The following is a 21562-nucleotide window of genomic DNA, read 5'->3' as shown; positions in this document are numbered from 1 at the left end:
ATATACGGAGGGTGACAGGTGGGGAGAGGGGAGCATTGCAGATGCGGAACAGCGTAGCCACAAAAGCTTTGAGGTAGGAAAGGGAAACAGCTCTGCTCTGCGCTGCTTTATCGTAGGTTAAAGTGACTCCGAGAAATCTCTGGTCCTGCCTGACGGAGCTCCTTAAGGGAGGGCCAAGTTTGCCTCTATTGCACTCCGACCGCGCACCTTACGGGCTGCGAAAATGTTTGTTTAATGAATAAAAGATAAACGAGTGAATGGGACTTTGTGACGTGGGGGGCAGGTGGTCTCGCTCCTTGGGCCTCAGTTTCCCTTTCTGTAAAGCAGGCCAATCCGATAAACTTGAGTTCCGGGTTTGGGATGAGCACGGCTTGCTGAGCGGATTCCAAGTGGACTTTACGCCCAGCCTCCCCGGGTCGGACCGGGTTGGACCGCGGATCCGGTCGCTCTGGGTCCGGCCCCCGTGGGACCCAGCAGCCCAGCCCTGGAACGGCCCCGCCCCACCTCCCTTTGTTTCTCCAGGCCCCGCCCTCTGCGCGCAGCTCCCTCTCCATTGGTTGGGGGGCGGGCCCCGAGCGCCGGGCGCCGCCGGGGGCGGGGCGGAGGGGCGCGGGCGGGGCGAGTGCGCCTGCGCGTTGTCCGAGCCCAGTTGCAACCTCTCGCCGGCAGCTCCTCCGCGCGGAGCGGGAGCCGGAGCCGGAGCCTGAGCGCGAGAAGGGCTGAGACGGCTGCGAGGCGGCCCCGCCCCGGGGCTCCATTGTTGCGGCGACTCCGGCTCTGCGGGCTGCTCGGCTCCGTCTCGCTCGGCCAGGGCACCTCCGGCAAGGAGTGAGCGCTGCCCGGGAGGCGGCCTGAGGTGAGGCGGCGGGCGGCGGGGCCGGGCCGGGCTGGAGTCCCCGGCGGACATGGGTTCCGGGGCTGGGAGAGGGTCCCACGGCGGAGGTCCCGGGGCCCGACGGGGTCCCAGGCGGCAGGGGTCCCAGCCGGGCGGGGGGTCCTAGCCGGGCGGGGGGTCCTCGGCAGGCAGGGGTCCCGGAGCCGGGCGAGGTTCTGGGCCGGACAGGGGTCTCGGGTCGGGCGGGGGTCCCAGGCTGGGCGGGGGACTCAGGCGACAGGGGTCCCAGGCCGGGCGGGGGTCCCCGAGAGGACCGAGGTCCGCGAGCCGGACGAGGTTGCCGGGCGGAGGTCCCGGGGCTGGACGGGGGTCCCAGGCGGCAGGGGTCCTGGGCCGGGCTGGGGTCCCCGCCGGGTGTGGCAGGTCCGAGAGGGGCGCCGCGAGGTCGCTGCCCGAGTTGGCGGCCGCCGCCCTGAGCGCTTGTGGGTAGGGGACGCAGAGGGGGACTGACCGGGCCGTCGCGCGTCCGGGCGCCGGGCATGGGCTCGGCCACGGGGTGGCACCGAGGGGGCACCGCGCCTGCCGCGACTCCGCGTGGATCCGCGCGTGAAGCCCCGCGCGGGGTCCTGGTGACCCTGAGGGTGGGGGACTGTCTCGGTCCCCACTCACTCCGTGGAGTGACTGGTTCGCTGTGTCACCGAAGGTAGCTCTGCGTGGGCCCTCGCGCGTGGGGATCCTGGACATCCTGAGAGTGGGAGACTGTCTCTGTCCCCCCTTCCCTTCTCCCCTGGTGTGACTGGTTCGCTGTGTCTCCTTGAGGGTGACCGCGTGGACCCTCGATCGTAGGGATCCTGGGCACTCCGAGAGTGGGGGGGGGCTTTTCTCGCTCCCCACCCCCATGATTGGTTCACTGTTTGTGTGTCACTGAGGGTGGCTCTGCGTGGACCCGCGCGCGCGGTCTCCTGGCCACCCTGCGAGTTGGAGGGCTGTGCCCCGTCCCCTCCCCCCGCGGCTCGTCGGGGTGTGATCAGTACCGGGGGCAGGCTCCCCTCTGCCCCACTCGTGCGTGCGTGTGTGTTGGGGGTTTCGTGTGTTTCGGGGTGTCTTTGTGCGGGTAGTGGCGCCCGTCGGGCTGTAGCCGACTGTGCGTGGGGCACGCAGATGGCCTGCGTCTGACAGCTGATCCGCTGTTTTATTTATTGCCTTATTTGCCACTTGAGCAGAAGCGGCTGCACTTCCCCGGAAACCCGCTCCTCTCCCCGGCCCGGTCCCCGGGGAGCGCGGGGCTGTCACCGCGCCTGGGGACCGCGAGTCAGGCCGCCGCGTTTCCTGCTCAGGCGCGAGGCTCGGCCGGCCCGGCGGGAGCCGGCTCTGATTGGAGGGAGCCTGGTCCCTCTGCCCGGCGCTTCTTGATTTCTTCCGTTAGGATTGGGAAGAAAAAAAAAAAAAAAAAAGAAGGTCTGGAAAGCCAGATTTAACTTTGCAGCTCTCTCAGCGCCTGGAGAGTGGAGGAAACTTTCCCAAGAATTTGGCGGGCTGGAAAGTGCATTTGAAGGAGGGGAATCCACACCCACGGAATGAGGCCAAGGCAGTTACAGTTAGAGGTCAGGTTTACAGAAGGCATAGCGGGGGTGAGGTTGTGGATTGGGAGACTTGGATTTCAGCCTGATGGCGAGAAGATCTGCTACTACCCTGCAGGCTGTGTATCTCTCAGCCACTTAAATAAACTGGGGTCATTCACTTACCCTTTTATCAAACTTATGAAAACACCTATTATGTTCCAGGGATGATTCTTTTCCCTGGGGAACGCAAAGTCTAACAAGCCTTGTTAGTCTTGCAAGTCTAACAAGACTCTGAAAAGTCTTTTCAGAGTGTTCTGGTCCAAGACAGAAAAGTGAGCTATAGGCACAAGTAGCTCTAATGCCCAAATGGAAATTCTTTGTGAACAAGATGGTGTATAAATAACAGGAATGCAAGATGAAAACGTGGTCCTAACTGCAGCTGTCGCTGTTATGAAGTCCAGACAGCCTGCAGGCCCTTCACTCTGCCTTCTCTGCCCTCTCTCTTCCATCTGCCCTACGCCCGGCTCCAGACCTTCACCCATTCTTACAGTCTCAGTTTAGGTGACTTCTTTCTGAAGTCTTCCCTGACGTCCTCATGCCCAGCCCTCTGAGAGCTGTGGTCTTCAAGGACAGGGTGGTTTGCTGTAGTACCCAGAGAGGAAGAGGTGTATCTAAATGAGAGGTCCTTCTAAATGAGAGGTCCTTTTTCCGTACCACGGAGCCAAGTCTTTCCTGTGATTTAAAATCTGCAATTCTTCAATTCTCCTAAGGGTTTTTAGATTAACATTTGCTGTTACTTCCTAGTGTTTGTTGCACAGTGTAGAGTACTTGATTCGAGTTTATTTGGTCTGATTCTGGCTCTGGAATAAAGTTGCCATTTTTTCCTGCAGAACCACTAGGCTTCAGTTTCCTCACCTTTGAGGGTTTTTAACTAGGTAAGAACCTTGTCAGCCCTAAACCTTTAAATTCTTTCAACCAAATAAAGCAGAGGAAAGTTCTCTTAGTGGCAGTTGTATAAATAATGGGGATCTTTGAAAATGTAGATTCTAAAGTAGAAGTTCTTTTTCTTTCTTTCCTTTTTTTTTTTTTTTCTTTCCACAGTTGCATGGGTGTATACTTTGTCTCAGAGTTGAAGGAGCAGGTCTATCATGGAAGCTTAGGCAACTTTTTTAAAAAATTAATTAATTAATTAATTTTTTGGGCTGCATTGGGTCTTCGTTGTGTGCAGGCTTTCTCTAGTTGCGGCGAGCAGGGGCTACTCTTTGTTGCGGTGGGTGGGCTTCTCATTGTGGTGGCTTCTCTTTGTTGCAGAGCACAGGCTCTAGGCGTGCGGGCTTCAGTAGTTGTGGCACACGGGCTCAGTAGTTGTGGCACGCAGGCTCAGTAGTTGTGGCTCGTGGGCACTAGAGCACAGGCTCAGTAGTTGTGGCACACAGGCTTTGTTGCTACGCGGCATGTGAGATCTTCCCGGACCAGGGCTCGAACCCATGTCCCCTGCATTGGCAGGTGGAGTCTTAACCACTGTGCCACCAGGGAAGTCCCTAGGCAGCTTTTTGATATTGTCTTGCATCTTCTTCGTAACCACATTTTGCTTGCAGCATCTGTGCTCTATCAAATTGGTTTGAAGTTTTCCTTAATGAAATTGTTGGATGCAGAACTCTTGGCAGGAGCATTTTGCTGATCTTTTGAGTGTCATATGAAGTCGGCCAACTGCAGGCTTTTTTATGCCCCAGTCTCTAACAGAGATTTTAATTTGGAGACTCTGAAATAAGTGAATTTTGGGAGTACCTTGAGTAAGTGTATGTGGCTTTGTATAATGGTTTCAAGCATAGTTTAAAATTATTACTTGCAAAAATTTACATATGTTAAATGACCTATAAGGAAGCTCTACTTCTAAGGACTCTAGTAATAAACCCTTCAAAATATTAATCTCCCAGTTTATCTGTTTGGCAAGATGGGAATTTGGTGTGCTCGATTATTTTAAAGCCACATGTCTGTCAAAAGGATCCACGATTTTCTCTGCTATTCTTTTTGTTTGTTTGTTTGGTTGGTTTTTGGCTGCGCTGCACAGCTTGTGGGATCTTAGTTCCCCGACCAGGGATTGAACCCAGGCCCTCAGCGGTGAGAGCACAGAGTCGTAACCACTGGACCTCCAGGGAATTCCCACTCTGCTATTCTTATTTGGATGATTACAGGGATTAAACATAGGTGGTAGCTGTTTGGTCAAGGAGTGATGCCATCAAATTATATTTTCATGTTAAGTAGGATTTTTGTCCTTATTTTGATTTGTGGTCTTTAATTAATTTAAAAAAAAGCACTCTGTTACATACTCCATGTGGTTTGTTTTGTTAGGGATCTTATTTTTTGGGAGGGGTCTTCAGAAACGCAAATGGATTTTCTTTGTGGTTTCCTTAGATTGTCTTTTTTCTTTGAATTTTTCCTTAGATTGTCTTAATGTTTTCACTGAAAACTAGTTAATACTTGTTCTGCAAGAAGGCCTGATTTTTATATGGATTAAATGAAAAGGGTGTTTCATGGAAGAGAATGCCTGGGGATGGAGAAGATAGCGTTTGAGCTCTGCTTTTCCATGTTGTTCCTCTTGTTCTTTACTGGAGGAAGAGGGTTTACCAGTTCTTCCCTGGTGGCCTAATCAGAGCGCTGAATCCACCCCCACCTTAAAGAACTGATGGTGCTTTCGCCATTTTTTAGATGATGATATTCTATAAGTCATCTTGTTTAAGCATTGTTTGCCTAGAACTAGAAATTCAGTGATAAATTTTTTCTTAGACTATAAATCTTAAGTCTTTGCTGTTACTTCCCCCCCATCCCACATCACCTACCAAAATTTTTTTTTAATTAATTAATTTTTGGCTGCGTTGCGTCTTCGTTGCTGCACGCGGGTTTTCTCTAGTTGCGGCGAGCCGGGGGTAGCTACTCTTTGTTGAGGTGCGCGGGCTTCTCACTGCGGTGGCTTCTCTTGTTGTGGAGCACGGGCTCTAGGCACGTGGGCTCAGTAGTTGTGGCACGAAGGTTCAGTAGTTGTGGCTCGTGGGCTCTGGAGCGCAGGCTCAGTAGTTGTGTCTTGCGGGCTCTAGAGCACAGGCTTAGTGGTTGTGGCGCACGGGCTTAGTTGCTCCGCGGCATGTGGGATCTTCCCGGGCCAGGGCTCGAACCCGTGTCCCCTGCATTGGCAGGCGGATTCTTAACCACTGTGCCACCAGGGAAGCCCTACCAAATGGTTTTTTCTTCTTTCTTTTCCATTTTAAAGATCTTATCATGTACGTGTCTATCATTGCTGGCTACATCAAAACGGTTTTGAATGTTGGTTGACAGGATGTAATATGAATAGTGTAGTAAAGATAACTTACTCCTGTCCTTTTGCACAGGAAACCTGGCCCCAGTAAGGCTTTTGTTAAGTCCAAGTACTTCTCTGAACTGCAGTTCCCTCACTTGTAAAATGGAGTTAATCGTTGGTAGTACCTGCTCTATCTAGCTCAAGAGATTGTTCTGAGGATAAAAAGAAATCATGAATGTAACGTAATTTTGTAAGTTGTAAAATATTATGTTGTCGGGCTTCCCTGGTGGCGCAGTGGTTGAGAGTCTGCCTGCTGATGCAGGGGACACGGGTTCGTGCCCCGGTCCGGGAAGATCCCACATGCCGCGGAGCGGCTGGGCCCATGAGCCATGGCCGCTGGGCCTGTGTGTCCGGAGCCTGTGCTCTGCAACGGGAGAGGCCACAACAGTGAGAGGCCCGCGTACCGAAAAAAAAAAAAAATTATGTTGTCAAGGATTAAAAAAAAGTGCTTCATTAAGAATGTAATGAATCTGGTTTTTTAAAAACTCCAAGTGTTTAATGTACAGATGATCCTTAACTTGAAGGTGTCAGGCAACTTCATTTAGGATTGTTTTCTGTCTTTCATTGGCCAGTGTTGTTTGATATCTTAGCCTTTTGGGGGAACATCAAATTCAAGTTTCAGAGACGTTAATCTTTTGTAATTAAGGCTACTGAATGTGCAGAAATGTAACCTTTAACAGTCTGTCTCATATGTTTGTTCCTATGGACCTTTCTTTCATGAAGCATAATTGCTGGGCACTTTAGTTCCTCAGTGCCCTGTCTTGAGGTTGGGAAAGGCATAGGCAGTGTGAGGCTGTGGTCAGCAAAATGCTGGTCTGTTCACCTCTGAAACTTCCAGCAGAGTGAGCAGCAGGCACCAGGGTGAACCTGACCTCAGCACCACAGTGTCCTTCTCTCCTCAAGCCACCTTGGAAACTGCAGTGCACTTTATACTTTAGATGCAGATAGTACGTTGCACTGTCATATAGTTTGACAGTCATTCAGATAGATTACCCGTGATGTGCCCGAGTATGAGCTACATGCAGAGGTTCGAAGGTGGGACCCAGTGCCTCACTGGGGAATCGCTGGAGGCTCACAGTGTAGCGGGAGAAGCAGACCTGGTATCACTCAGTGCAGGTGGTAGGTGCTGCTAGGGGTATGCAGGAGAGTTTGGGAGCCGGGTTGGTGCACACAATCCAGCATTTATTCTCCTACATGGCACTTAGAGTTTGTCAGGCAAGACAGGCAGTGAAAGGTTTATAAATTAAAGGAAGGGCAGTGAATTACCTGAAGCCTAGAATATGTAGATATTCTGGCCAATTTATAATTCCCCAAATCTGCATTTATCAGAACGAGTCTGTGGTCTGTTGTTTTGGATGGAGTATGGCCGTCCCTGTCTTTTTTTTTTTTTTTTTTTTTTTTTTTTGCTGTACGCGGGCCTCTCACTGCTGTGGCCTCTCCCCTTGCGGAGCACAGGCTCCGGACGCGCAGGCTCAGCGGCCACGGCTCACGGGCCCAGCCGCTCCGCGGCATGTGGGATCTTCCCGGACCGGGGCACGAACCCGCGTCCCCTGCATCGGCAGGCGGACTCTCAACCACTGAGCCAGCAGGGAAGCCCCCGTCCCTGTCTTTTGATTTAAGGAAGTCAGTTGACTCTTGTTGAATGTGGATGATATGACAGACACTGCTGGGTATTTTCACATATATCACCGTATGAGTTTCCTGTTTCTGCTGTAACAAATTGCCCCACACTGAGTGGTTTAAAACACCACAGATTTATTATCTTACAGTCTGTAGGTTAGAAGTCTGGCTCGGGTCTCACCGGGCAAAAATCAAGGTGTCTGCAGGGCCATGTTCCTTACTGGAGAATCTGGAGGAGAACTGCAGGAAAACTCATTCAGAATATATAGATAGCAGCTGGCACTTGTAGGACCGGGGACCCTGTTTCCTTGCTGGCTGCCAGCTGGGAGGCTGCCCCCAGCTCCTAGAGGTGTCTTCCTGGACCTTGCTCGGAACCCCCTGGTTGCCAGAGCCAGCAAGGGCCGGCCAGTCCTGCGCCAGCTGTCTGGTGTCCCCTCTGCTTCATCTCTCTTCTTCTGCCTGGAGAAAGTTCTCTGCTTTTGAGGGCTCATGCAATGAGATTGGGCCCACCTAGAACCCCAGGATAATCCCCCTATCTAATACCCCTGTCTGAGGTCTGTAGCAAAGCCCCTTTAATGTGACAGATGTGACAAATCACAGGTTCCAGGGAATGCACATGGGCCTCCCACAATTACCCAATCCACGTATGACAGCGTCCAGTGACACTGTCATTGTCACCCTCAGTTCACAGAGAAAGAAAAGGCATAGATACTTTAAGCAAATTGACAGGACCGTTAAGATCGCTGTTAAATGGCAAGACAGTTCTTCTGACTCGCCGTGGAGCTGATGGTGGGGTTTATAGCAGCAGGTCAGTCAGAAGCAGAGTAAACTTTGTGTTTTGGAGTACTTAAATGGACCACTCTGATTACAGAAGTTTCGCCAAGAAGTCATCAGAGTAATTCCTTTGTTAGAAAAAACACGCTCATGGGTGATTTGGGACGTGAAGGACTCTTCCTCATGGGGTGAAGAGTGCATAATTCCATGTCCGGTTCTAGAATGGAAACAGCTGAGTCAACCCAACAGGGATTCACATTCCTGAGCTTTAGAGGACCTGTTTCAAGGCTGAAGCAAAGTGCAGTAAACAGAGTTCATACTTTCGTTGATAGTTAGGAATGAGGTGCATCTTGTGGTCAAGGAAACAACAGGTGATGGTCACCAGCATCGAAGATCAAGCATGATCTCATTTGATCGTGTAGGTGTTTTTAATAGTTTTTCATTAGGATTTTTATTTTTTCCTCTATAAGAAAGCAGAATCTAGAAATCCTAAGGCTTTTAACCTGGCCTTCAGGAATTTACCAACTGCCTGATACCCTTTGCAGAAAGGTTGTGTGTCTGTGCCTGTGTGTGTGTTTACTGGGGGGAGGATTTATAGCTTTCTGTTCTTTTTCGAAGGGATTGGATTCCAAAAAGTTTAAGAACACACCGCTTAATCTGATATTCTTGCCGGTCAAGTATCAGATTTTGTTTAAAAATTAAATACCCCATTTTAAACAAAGTTATACAGGCGCATAGTTTTAAGCGTCAAAAGTTCTACAGGATTTAGAACAAAAAACCAGCAGTCACCTACCCCACCCTTCTCCACCCTGATTCCTGCTCCCCCGAGGCTTCCCCTTTCAACATTTTAGCTATTTCTTCCAGATTTTGGGCGAGAGACATCCTGCTAAGGAAGAAGACGATTTAGGTCACCTCCCCACTCCTTGCACTGCCCACTTCTTTTTTCCTCTCTCCTCTCAGTATAATTATGTTAAAGGTTTTGGTTAAATATTCAACGGCACTTATTATGATTATGGAAATAGTATTCACAGCTGAGATATGTAGTCTATTTTGATTACATTTCCCTTCTTCTACAGTTTTTTTTCTTCTTCCTAGAGTTGAGAATTGCCCTGCTTTGTTTTGCTTTGTTTTCTGTGCCCTCCACCCCCCACAGTTGCAGTCTCCTCTTTGTATATTCACGTACCACAGGGCATCATCCAGTTTGTCCTTTTCTTAGGATAATTCTTCCTGAACCGCTCACCAGCCTGCTTTCCTCTAAATTGGTTGCTTCCTAGACCTGCTGCACATTCCCTATCACCCTGAGAATTCCTTTCACCTCTTTCCCAGGTAAGATGCCTCCTTCTAAAGTTTTCTCTCTATTTTGGTTGAGCATGTTCACCATAGCTTTCCAAGAAATACATTTTTTTGCGATCTCGTATAATGTTGGAACATTTTACTCTCGTTTAATTGATAGTTTGGCTGAGAATAGAATCCTGGGTTAGAAATCATTTTCCTGAAGAATTGGGCAGGCACTGCTCAGTTGACTTCCAGGTTCATCGTGACACTTGATGTGTCCAGAGCCATTCCTTGGTATGTGACCCGTGTTTTCTTCTGTGTGAGTTCTTAGGCTCTTCTTGATATTCCTCATGTTGGCAGATGTCGTGGTGGCCGCCCCGTGATGTGGATCTTGTCTCATTCATTGTGATGGGAACTGGGTGGGCCTCTTCCATCTGTAGACTGCTGGTCCTCTGTTCTGATCCTGAATCTCCTTAAATGTCTTCTCTTTTCCCATTTCTTTGTCTTTTTGTTTTCCTTTTTGGGATTTCTCCAACTTCTCCTCTAAACCCTTCTCTGAATTTTGTATTGCTCTGATTATTTTAATTTCAAAGACTCCTTTATAGTCCCTGAAAATATTTTTCAAAAATACCGTCTTTCTGGGCTTCCCTGGTGGCGCAGTGGTTGAGAGTCCGCCTGCCGATGCAGGGACATGGGTTTGTGCCCCGGTCCGGGAAGATCCCACATGCCGCGGAGCGGCTGGGCCCGTGAGCCATGGCCACTGAGCCTGTGTGTCCCGAGCCTGTGCTCCGCAAGGGGAGAGGCCACAACAGTGAGAGGCCCGTGTACCGCAAAAAAAAAACCCAAAAAACCCCGTCTTTCCTTGTTTCGAGGATGTGGTCAGAGGTTTTATTACACCTGTATCCTGGAGGAAAGGTTTATCTTTTCATGGCTTTTCAGCTTGATTATCTAATAAAGCCCGAAGGATTTGAGAGTAGTTTCATGATACTTCCGTAGTTTGAAAGAAAAATTTCTGTTCCACCCATTATCTATTCTTTAATATGGAAAAAAGACTTAATTTTCAGCCCTTGGTGGTATTAGAAGGTAGCTTTTTTTTTTTTTTGGCGGTGCTGAGTGGCATGCAGGGATCTCAGTTCCCAGCCAGGGATCGAACCCGTGCCCCTCTGCAGTGGAAGTGCAGAGTCCTAACCACTGGACCACCAGGGAATTCCCTAGAAGATAGTTTTTGTATGTCCTCAGACACCTCCATTGAAAACACTTCTTTTCCATCCATGTCCACGCTGCAGCTAACTTTGCCTTTTGTTTTGTGTACTTAAGATCGTCCACTCAGTATTCTGTGAGAAGCCGCCACCAGTGAATTCAGGATTTGGAAATCCAGTTTCCTTTTACCTGACCCAGTGTCCATGGTCTATGCAGCGTCTCTGGGGGCAGTAGCATTGAGAAGGCTCCTTTGTGTGGGTTGTACTTTCATCATAAGTTTATCAAGAAAAGGAAAAAGAAGTAGTAAAAATGATGGATTCTTGCTCTGGACGTTAGATAGTGGTGTGACAAAGGAGGGTTTTTTTTTTTGGCCGTGATGCACGGCTTGTGGGATCTTAGTTCCCCGACCAGGGATCAAACCCGGGCCCTTGGCAGTGAAAGCGAGGAATCCTAACCACTGGACCGCCAGGGAATTCCCAAACGAGGGGTATTTTTTGCCATGGTAGGTGGAGCTAGGTTTGGGGACTGTCATCTAGTCTGGACCTTTCTGTCAGAAGGAGTTTATAGAAATGGCTTGTTGGGGGCGGGACACGGTGCCTCCTAGGGGGATATTTGGTGAAGAGGTTTGCGGCGGATGTCTGAAGAGAAAGGAGAATACATCTGAAAACTGTTTTGGAGCCATACTTTTTGAATGACTTTTGAAACCTGTACAGGGTTTTCCCAAACATTGACAGCATGTGATTCCGAGTTACTTTAACTGTGAGAGTCAGGATGGCTCTTGAGGATGTGGGGCATGATGCTTTCTTTTTAAATACCCTCTTCCCATGAATACAAATTTGTGTGTTGGGAGGTCCTAAGTTACGTGAGATTTTTCTCTCCAGATGGGTTGATTATTTGAGTTTTCCTGTGCTTGACGTGTGACCCTCTGTCTTAGTTTGTTCAGGTTGCCATATCAGGATGCCATAGACTGGGTGGCTCGTAAACAACAGAAATTTGTTTCTCACACTTCTGGAGGCTGGAAGTCCGAGATCAAGGTGCTGGCAGGTTTGGTGTCTGGTGAGGACCTGGTCACGACAGCATATTCTTGCCATGTCCTCGCCTGGTGGAAGGGACAACGATGCTGACTGGGGGCTCTTTTTTTTTTTTTCCCCCCGGTACGCGGGCCTCTCACTGTTGTGGCCTCTGCCGTTGCGGATCACAGCTCCGGACGCGCAGGCTCAGCTGCCATGGCTCACGGGCCCAGCTGCTCCGCGGCACGTGGGATCTTCCCGGACCAGGGCATGAACCCACATCCCCTGCATCGGCAGGCGGACTCTCAGCCACTGCGCCACCAGGGAAGTCCTGGGGTCTCTTTTATAAGGGAACTAATCCCATACAGGGGGACTCCACCCTTATGACCTATTCATTTCCCAAAGGCCCCCCTCCAAATACTGAGACACTGGAGATTATTGGAATTTTGAGGGGACACAGACATTCAGTCTGTAGGACCCTCTAAGAAGCTCAGATGTGCTGTGTCTTCACGATAAGGGAGACCAAATGGTTCAAAAAGGCTAATATTTATAGTCTTTTGGAGTTTGTATCACCACCCCCGTCACTACCGGCACTGTTTGCTGAGTGCTTACTATGTCCTAGGCACCGTGCCAGACACTTTACATCTGTATCTCTTCTGGTCTGTTCAGCAACTTCGTGGGGTAGGTAATGTTCTCAATTTGCAGTTGCCAAAATGAGACGGAAGTCTCGTGGTGGCCAGGGTTAACAATACTGTACTGTGTATTTAAAAGTTCCTGAGAGAGTAGATCTTGTGTTCATATCACACACACACACACACACACACACACGCAAAAATTGTAACTACGTGCAGTGATGGATGCTAAGGAGACTTACTGTGATCCTTTCACAGTACACATATATGTCAAATCATTATGTTGTCTGCCTGAAACTAATACAATGTAGTTAGTTACATGGCGATAAAAACAATGAGGAACTTGCTCAAGATCACGTAGTAAGTGGGATCTGACTAGCGTGTGGCACGGCCTCTTTCTCTGTTAGGGTTTTACAGCGACTGACACCAGCTGACTGGTGTGCTCGAGAGCTGTTACAATGCAACCTCTCAGAGCCGGCCAGACCTAGCTGCACAAAGACGGCTGCCACCAGCCCCGAGAGACGTTTCACCTGAAAAGACAAGACCCAGAATATTTAGTGTGTCCCCCGAATGGGATAACCTCCCAGCACGGAAGGGTTTCTACTGATTCCCACCCTGCCTCCTTCCCGAGACTGGACCATCCTTCATACCACAGCAGGAGGCATTTCTGAGGCCCCTGAAATACTGGCCATCTGTCAGCATCCATTGGGCCTTAGGGAGGGTGGCCAGCATCACAGGTCCTGTTGGACCGGGGCTGGCATTCCGGCTCTGCCACCAGTCATCAACAGTGTGGAATCTTGGGCTGGTCCCTTAACCTTCCATGAGCCGCTTCCATAGGAGGGCAGTGCAGTACCTGTCGCCAGAGGAAAAGGCCAGGATGGCTGGGCTGCCTCTCTGAGGGAAGCGGTGGACGTTGGCGGGGGCATCCGGTGAGCACTGACTGGAACGAGGCTGACTGGTGCTGTTGATAGTAGTTACAGCCTTTCCTCATGAGGAAGCTGATGAGGGGTTCTCTTGGCCGGGCCACCTTGAGGTAGGAGCCAGTGAAAGAGCTTAGAAGGTGACTTCGGGGAGAGCCTGTGGAGGAACGAAGGGGGTTTGTTACTATAAATAGGTGAAGGTTGGGCTCTTCACTAGCAGCCAGATGCCTGCTTTATCTCGGGACTCCCTGAGTCGTGCACAGCAGAGCTGGGGGATTGTGTCAGAGTGGGATTGGTGGCAGTTTCAATTTAGCTAAAGCTGCCAGTTGAAAAACGCATCGATATGATGTGAGAAAGCTTGGACTGCAAAGCAGAGCGGAGTCCAAGTTCTGGGCCTGTAACTTGAACTGTGACTTAGTAGGTAAAGGGAGGTCCACAGAACCCAAACATTTTGTATTATGACAGTAAGAAAGGACTTGGAGCGTCTGCATTGGTTGTGTACCAGTTCATTTAAATGACCTCAAAGCATTTACACTGGAACAAGACTTGATTTCTGTAATTTCTATTACTTTACCTTCCTGGAATAATCTCATTATGATTCAGAGATTTTTGGGGGTCAAAATCACATGGTCCAGCTACCTGTCTTGGAGCAAATTTAGGCACACACATTTGTTTAAATATTTCGGGTGATATAGGCATAGACACATAGAGTAAAATGCTGAAGTTTGCACCCCTCCAGGGTAACCACTGTTACTAGTGAAGCTTGTATTCCACACGTTTTTTGTGCATTATAAATATAATGGGAGTATATATATGTATTTAATAATATCTACCGTTTATTCGGTATTCAGGATGTGTCTATGGAGTTCCCTCTCCATGCCAACTCATTTTATTTTTAGAGCAGCCTCTTTTTTTTAAAATTTTTATTTATTTATTTTATTTTTGGCTGCATTGGGTCTTTGTTGCTGCACACGGGCTTTCTCTAGTTGCGGCGAGCGGGGGCTACTCTTCTTTGCGGTGCGTGGGCTTCTCATTGTGGTGGCTTCTCTTATTGCGGAGCATGGGCTCTAGGCACGCGGGCTTCAGTAGTTGTGGTACGCAGGCTTAGTAGTTGTGGCGCACGGGCTTAGCTGCTTGGCGGCATGTGGGATCTTCCCGGACCAGGGCTCGAACCCGTGTCCCCTGCATTGGCAGGCGGATTCTTAACCACTGCGCTACCAAGGAAGTCTCTAGAGCAGCCCTATTACTGTGACTGTTTTACAGTAAGCAAACTGAGGCACAGAGAGGTTGGGGGCCTTGTCCAACATCACACAGCCAGGAAGTGTTGGAGTTGGGGTGTGAGCCCAGGCAGCCTGGCTCCAGAGCTCTGAGCAATCATTCTATATTGCCCATGGAGACCTCAGGCTCGCAAACCTTGCCTCCAGCAAGAGTCCACGTGATATTTGTCAAAGTGGTGTGTCTACCTGAGGTTTCTTTACCTCTTTAAGCCTGAGCCTAGATCTTGGAATTGTTCTAAACACTGGCTGGGACCCCTTGAAGACTGAACAGAGGTACTCTTCAGGTTAGTCTAGCTGGTTGGAAGGTGGAAGGAGAAGGGGTAATATTGCCAGAGAAAGAGGCCAACGTGGCTGGGCTCACGCCTCTGACGAAGAGGCCCTGGAGCAGCCTCATGACTTGGACCACTTGGACAGAAGAGGAAGAAGGAGACCTTTACCGGTGATGGGTGACCTTGACTGCACGAACAACCTGTGTCCTGGTCCTTTTCCTGGAGCAGATGATATGAGGTGCCAATAAACCCAACTTCTGACCCTGCCAGGGCAGGGCAGGTATTTGTTCAGCCCCCTGTGAACATAAGTAATGTTCTCACGTTCTCACAGCCAGCCCAGTGTTCCAGAACTGCTTTCTTTTTTTCTTTGGACAAAAGTTCAGTTTGTCTCATAGGTCCCTTTGTGCTTATAACAGTGTCACAGATTAAAGTTTTGTTTTTGGTTCTGAAGTGGATTTAGAGTTAATAAAGTCTGCTAAAAATACAACTATGGGGTTGTGTAGAAAAATTACTTCCTTATTATGGATCATATAATGTGAGTTAGAAGTGACCCATACCCAGTTGAACAATGGAAACAAATCTTGTCTTTTGGTAGCGCTCTGGATACCACTGCGACTCGTGTGAATAAAAGGTACCCAGGTGCGGGGGTCACCAGTCTTCTCTTGGGGCGTCTTGTGTTTCTCCTTGTGGGGGAAGGTGGGCTGGGAGGAGGGGGCCCACACCTGCTGAGCACCCAATACTCGTCAGCTACCTTACATAAGTGTCCCATTTGATACAATCTTAGAGGTAAATATTTCTATTGAAGATGAAGACGGAGGCTTAGAGATGTTAAGAAAGTTGCTCAAGGTCACATAATTATAAGTGGAAAAATGAAATTCTTGATGAACTCAGGGGTTTGACCTCAAAGCCCTTGATCTTTCCTTAACACTTGGTTACTTCCCTGGACGGCAGGGGAGTGACTGAGAGCTCAAGAAAGTGAGGTTTTGTGGAAGGAGGGCCTGGTGAACAGGAAGTCTCTCCAGACTTGGAATCTGCCTCACTGGGCTTCTAAATTAGGGACTGACCATCTGGAGGGAAGCCCCTGGTTTAAGACTTCTCTTTGTGGAAATAGACAAAGAGCAACCACATGGAAAAGGCAAAAGCTATTTATTCAGAGCTGGCTTGTAGCAAGGGAGTCGGCCACAATCACTTGTGCCTGGCAGAGACCCGGAGGCAGGCAGAGGCGTGGCGAACTTCCCAGTGGAGAAAAGGGGGCTCAGGGTGTCTGCTGGGGCTGGAGGCCTGGGGGGCTGGGGGGGTCTAGAAGGGGGGGCATTCCTTGTGACTGGTCAGGGAGCAGGCGGGGCCTTCTGGGGTTGGTCCTGAGTCGGAAGCAGGACAACGATTAGGGAGGCCGTCAGTATTGATCGAGTCCTGGCCGATTGTCCAGCGGTGGCTGTTTGGCTTCCTGGCTTGTCACTAGAGACAGCAGTCTGCCCTCCTGCAGGTCCGACTCCCAGCAGGCTGGCTCCCAGGGCTGGCGGCTGTGGGCCGAGGGTCAGAGCCCTGCTTTTATATGGTCTGGCCATTGTCATTGTATATTGTCTTTCATCTTTCTCTTGTTGGTAAAAATATTAAATAAAAAATTAGATGTGTTAGGAGTTGTTTGGATGTCACGCCTTCTGGAAGAAGTTCTTCACACTCACATTCAGAGTGACTCAAAACTGTTGGGCTTGATCCTATTTTAAAGACTAGAGAACTGAAGCTAGGAGAGATTAGGCAGAACCCACAGTAGATGGTTAAGCTCAGACCTGAACTTGGCCTTCTAATTTCAAGTTTTGTTTTCTTTGGAAGCAAGCTGGTATGAAATATGTATTGCCTTTGACAAGATAATACTTACTCTCTATTTAGTCCTTCTCCTAAATTATAAGCCTTTTTTGGGGTGGGGATTTTTTGATTTAGAGAATTTTTTATTGAGAGTCTAGGACAGTCCTGAAAAGGCAATGCAGATCATAAAATAATATAGATTTTTCTGCTTTTTACTCTCAAAACATATCTAAATTGTCTTTTGATGTTGCATACCTTCTGCTATAAATATATATTCTAAGGGAGAAGTCCAGGCCACTTGTCTTTTAAGGATTGCAATTTTCTTGGTAAGAGAAAGAGAACTTTGTTAGTAACCCTTTTAATTTGGGAAGGTCTTCTGTGTTCAGTGAACTATATTTTCCATGAGTTAGAAGATTGTCTTGAGACACAAATATAGTTTAGCAATGAAGTTCACTCCCTTGATAATTAAATTATCTTTCCTTCTTTCCTTTATCCATTATAGTGATAGCATAAAATCTGCTTCTAAAGCCACTGGATTTTGCTGTCATCCAGAGAAGGGTGACCCGCAAATATGGAGCATTGAATACCAAATTATAAATTTGGTCCAAAAAGATTGTCCATGGTTATTTTGATATTGTCACACTTCCCACATATATGAACTGAATAATGTAATTCATATATGAATTGATTGTGTGCATATATGACTATAAACATATATTTATTTATTTATGATGTAGGAATCAAATAGCACTGTGTAAATAGCCTTTCTTACAAATTCCAGGTAGCCCTCTTATTCCAAAAATGGGGAAGCTTTGCATTCATCCTTAAAGTGTGCACGCGCGTATCTGATAGCTCTGTATTTTAACAATGGTGTTACTAGTGTCATGGGTCTATTTTGCATCTTTCCTACTCAGGTGGGGTTTCTTTGTTTGGTGTTTGTTTTGGTTATTGAGCTCGTGATAACCTGTGTGAATTCCCTTCCCCATCTTGGCCACATTCTCTTTGTGATGGGTCATCTTTCTATCTCATTGGACTTTACTGTTTTTCTAACAGTGTGAGTTCAGGGCTCTGGGCTGAGCAGTTTCGTGAGAAATCATCCTCATCTTCTATAGTGGTGCATGTTTTCAAGGCAGGAGAAACATCAGCAGTTCTTATGGGGCTGCATATCAACCTGGGAGTCCCGAGACCTGGCTTTGCCCTGCTTCAAGCAGGTAACTAGTTGAGTTGCCAAAAAAAGCCAGGTCCATTCCCTGGTCTGTGTCTCTGTAAGTAGAATGGCAGATGGTGTGTTCCTAAGGTGCCTTCCAGCGTGGTCAGCCTCTGACCTATTCTCTGCACCATGCCAAGTACAGTGGAAACAACAAGGAAACGCCAGGCACATTTGTAACCACTAGGGTTGCAATCTAGTTTCAGACAGAGGACGGAAGCTGACAGCGCTGGGCAGGGGTACAGACCGAAGGCATTTGGAAGGGCAGTTCCAAATCCCCCAGGGCGCTTGATGTGATCTGAGGAAGACACATGCAAAAAGGCACGAGGTGGCTGAGAAAAGTCTCAGTGTCCGTGTCCTGGATTATCTCACCAGCGGGAAGGTGGAGGACGGTGTCCTGAGTTTGCAGAAAGATGTGCTGTGGTTTACAGGGGCTTGCCCAGCCTGGACTCGACACTTAGGTTCATTCAGTTTTGTCCTCTGTTTCCACCTTCCTGATGCACCCCCCTGTTTCTCCAGAAAATTTGCAGTGAATTTTTTGGAAAAACTTTACAGAAGGAATAGATGCTCACTGAAGGTAATTGAAATAGTACATAAGATGAAGAGCAAAGGTAAATCTTTCTTTTCTTGCTGTCTTTGGAGTGACCACTATTTTTTTTTTCTTTTGGCCGTGTTGGGTCTCCATTGCTGCGCGCGGGCTTTCTCTAGTTGCGGCGAGCAGGGGCTACTCCTCGTGGTGTACGGGCCTCTCATTACGATGGCTTCTCTTGTTGCTGAGCACGGGCTCTAGGCGTGCGGGCTTCAGTAGATGCAGCACGCGGGCTCAGTAGTTGCAGCATGTGGGCCCTAGAGCACGTGGGCTTCAGTAGTTGTGGTGCACGGCCTCAGTAGTTGTGGCTCGTGGGCTCTAGAGCGCAGGCTCAGTAGTTGAGACACACGGGCTTAGTTGCTCCGCGGCATGTGGGATCTTCCTGGACCAGGGATCGAACCCGTGTCCCCTGCATTGGCAGGTGGATTCCTAACCACTGTGCCACCAGGGAAGTCTCAGGGTGACCACTATTTAACAACTGCTGTATTTCCTTTCAGATCTTTTCCAGTATACATGCAAATATATATGTACATTTTGGGGATATTTTTAAAAAACAAAATAGTATTTGATACATGCTGTCCCACAGCTCTACCCCAGCAGTACCCAGGGACAGCCTTTTATGATGATACATTTGGATATGATACACTCCTTTTGCCCTTAGAGAGCCAGGTACTAATAGCTCATGACAGCTGGCATTTACTGTGCATTCGCCGTGTGCCAGGTCCTGTTTGCTAAGCTTGCCACACGAATTAGGTCTTATGATTTTTCCCAACAGCCCTATGGATGAACACTGTTATTAAACATTTTACATGATAAAACTGTAGTAGAGAGCAGCTAAGCTGCTTGCTGAAGCTCTTGGCATTATTTCCAAGAGAGACAACACATTTTTAAAAAGTCTTGTTAAATTGAAGTAATTTACATTTGCTCATTTCAGGAAGTATTTATTGAGTGCATCCTGTGTGTTGGGTGCTGTCCTGGAAGCTTTTCCTGAAAGCACATTTGGGATGGGGTAGCAGGGAGATGGTCCACAGGCACGGGGCCCCACTTGTGCAAGGAGGGAGGGGCCCTGTGGGGAGCAGAGGGCACAGGGAGGGGGTCTCTGGACAGTGCTTGTGACATCGATGTTTGTACCAGTCTGGCCCAAGGCCCAGTTCTTGCACAGACGCTTCCAGAGAGACCTGATTTTTTTTTTTTTTCGGTACGCGGGCCTCTCACTGCTGTGGCCTCTCCCGTTGCGGAGCACAGGCTCCGGACGCGCAGGCTCAGCAGCCATGGCTCACAGGCCCAGCCGCTCCACGGCATGTGGGATCTTCCCGGACTGGGGCACAAACCCGTGTCCCCTGCATCGGCAGGCAGACTCTCAACCACTGCGCCACCAGGGAAGCCCCAGAGAGACCTGATTTTGATTTCGATTATGGCTCCCCTGAGACTGAGTGACCGTTGATTTAAAACTGCCTGAATCATGGCCTCAAAGGTTAGTGCTGGTGCCCCTCTAGCTGGCATGCTGTCACCACCCCCCCAACTCCTATGGTAGGGGAATCACCCAGGCACTAGAGTGATGTGCCTGCAAGCAGCTATGTGGGTGTCTCCTAGTAAGTGGATTTGATGGATCACACTTTCCTGCTCTTTCCCACTTGGAAGAAAAATTTTTACTTGTCTTTGGGTTTTGCTGCGGGGCTGCAGGGTTAGAGCAGGGCCTGGCAGTTTGCTGGTTGATACACATGTTCTGCGAGCGCAATCACAGAGCTTTGGGAAATGTGGAAGGAAGTAGCACTCAGGGCAGTGGGGTCATCGGTTATAAATGTTTCTGTAGCAGCGACATCAGACTTGCACACAGTGGCATGGGTTTCTGCTATATGCTTTCCCTGCTATTTTGGCAAGTTTGATTTGGGTGTGTCCCGTACAGAAGCCATGACATCAGCTTCTGCCATCAAGTATTTATAGCAGTTGGCACCTCCTACATGGGTCACTTTTTGTGCTGATTTCTGTAAGGAAGTTGTAGCTCTCCTGTCCAAAGCCTGCTGCCCGTTTCAAGGTGTTCCCGATTTCTGAGCACCTTGGGAGATGGTGCTCTGGATAGAGGAAGTACCCCTTCCGCATTTGGTGGTCTCTGATGACTGTACAAGTCAACAAGGCCTGTAATGAGTGTCGTCCTGGCATTTGCGAGGTGCCAGACCCCTGTCCTTCCTGTGCCTCCTCTTCCTTCTCCCTGTTTTCTTTCTTTCTTTCTTTTTAAAAAACATTTCTTATTAAAACTTGAGCAAGTATTTTGGTTTCCTTCATTTGCTGTTCTTTGCTAATTGCATGTAGAGTGAGCCTGGGACCGTGAAAAAGTTTTTACTTCCTTTCAATGATGATAATAGCTACTCTTTTTTAAAAAAATTATTAATTAATTTATTTATTTTTGCTGTGTTGGGTCTTTGTTTCTGTGCGAGGGCTTTCTCTAGTTGTGGCAAGCGGGGGCCACTCTTCATCGCGGTGCGCGGGCCTCTCACTATCGCGGCCTCTCTTGTTGCAGAGCACAGGCTCCAGACGCGCAGGCTCAGTAGTTGTGGCTCACGGGCCTAGTTGCTCTGCAGCATGTGGGATCCTCCCAGACCAGGGCTCGAACCCATGTCCCCTGCACTGGCAGGCAGATTCTCAACCACTGCACCACCAGGGAAGCCCGCTACTCTTAACTGAGAGGCTGACCTTGTACCAGGCATTGAGAAGTGGCTTTCAGTCCTCACACTCAACCAGCTGGGATAGGTGGTGTTTACCCCCAGTTACTGAGGTGGGTGTTTAGCTCAGAGTGCTTGAGGGGCCCTCCCAAAGTCACACAGCTAGAAAGTGGCAAAGTAGAACTAAACACAGATTGTTTGCGTCAGACAGATGGTCTGATTCCAAAATGGGCTCTTAAATCCTGGGGCCAAAGAGCTGAACTTGAATTGGAATTGCTATGGGCCTATGGAATTGCTAGATGGCCTTTTTGTATCTTTCATATTGACCCTAAACATTTCCTTGAGCTAAACTTTCCTGCCTTCAATAAATACGAAGTATTTGAAAGTGTAAATTTCAGGCCTGAATTTTGCAGTATAGAGAAATAACACTTTAGGTTTGCTTTGGATATAAGTATTTGTTATCCAGTCACAGGGCTTTACAGTGATGACCTTTTCCCCCACAATTAATGGGAAATAAAACCCTAATTAATAGACACACATACTAATCATTTTAATTTTTATACATTTTTAG

General features: G+C 48.7%; 1 protein-coding gene across 2 annotated transcripts in view; it reads left to right on the top strand.

The window, feature by feature from the left end:
- Nucleotides 1-641: 641 nt before the first annotated feature.
- AFAP1 (actin filament associated protein 1) overlaps nucleotides 642-21562 on the top strand; it is a 154911-nt gene continuing 133990 nt past the window's right edge. Inside the window, exon 1 of one of the 2 annotated variants that reach the window (XM_081246258.1) lies at nucleotides 642-856. The gene's annotated coding sequence lies outside the window, so the exon portion shown is untranslated. The remainder of the gene's footprint in view (nucleotides 857-21562) is intronic. The other variant, XM_081246256.1, reaches the window with a different exon arrangement.

The sequence above is a fragment of the Mesoplodon bidens genome (genome assembly GCF_964165515.1).
Source record: "Mesoplodon bidens genome assembly, chromosome: 1".
Taxonomy (NCBI): Eukaryota; Metazoa; Chordata; class Mammalia; order Artiodactyla; family Ziphiidae; genus Mesoplodon; species Mesoplodon bidens.
The sequence above is the reverse complement of the archived record's forward strand: the minus strand, read 5'-3'. Positions and strand labels throughout refer to the sequence as shown.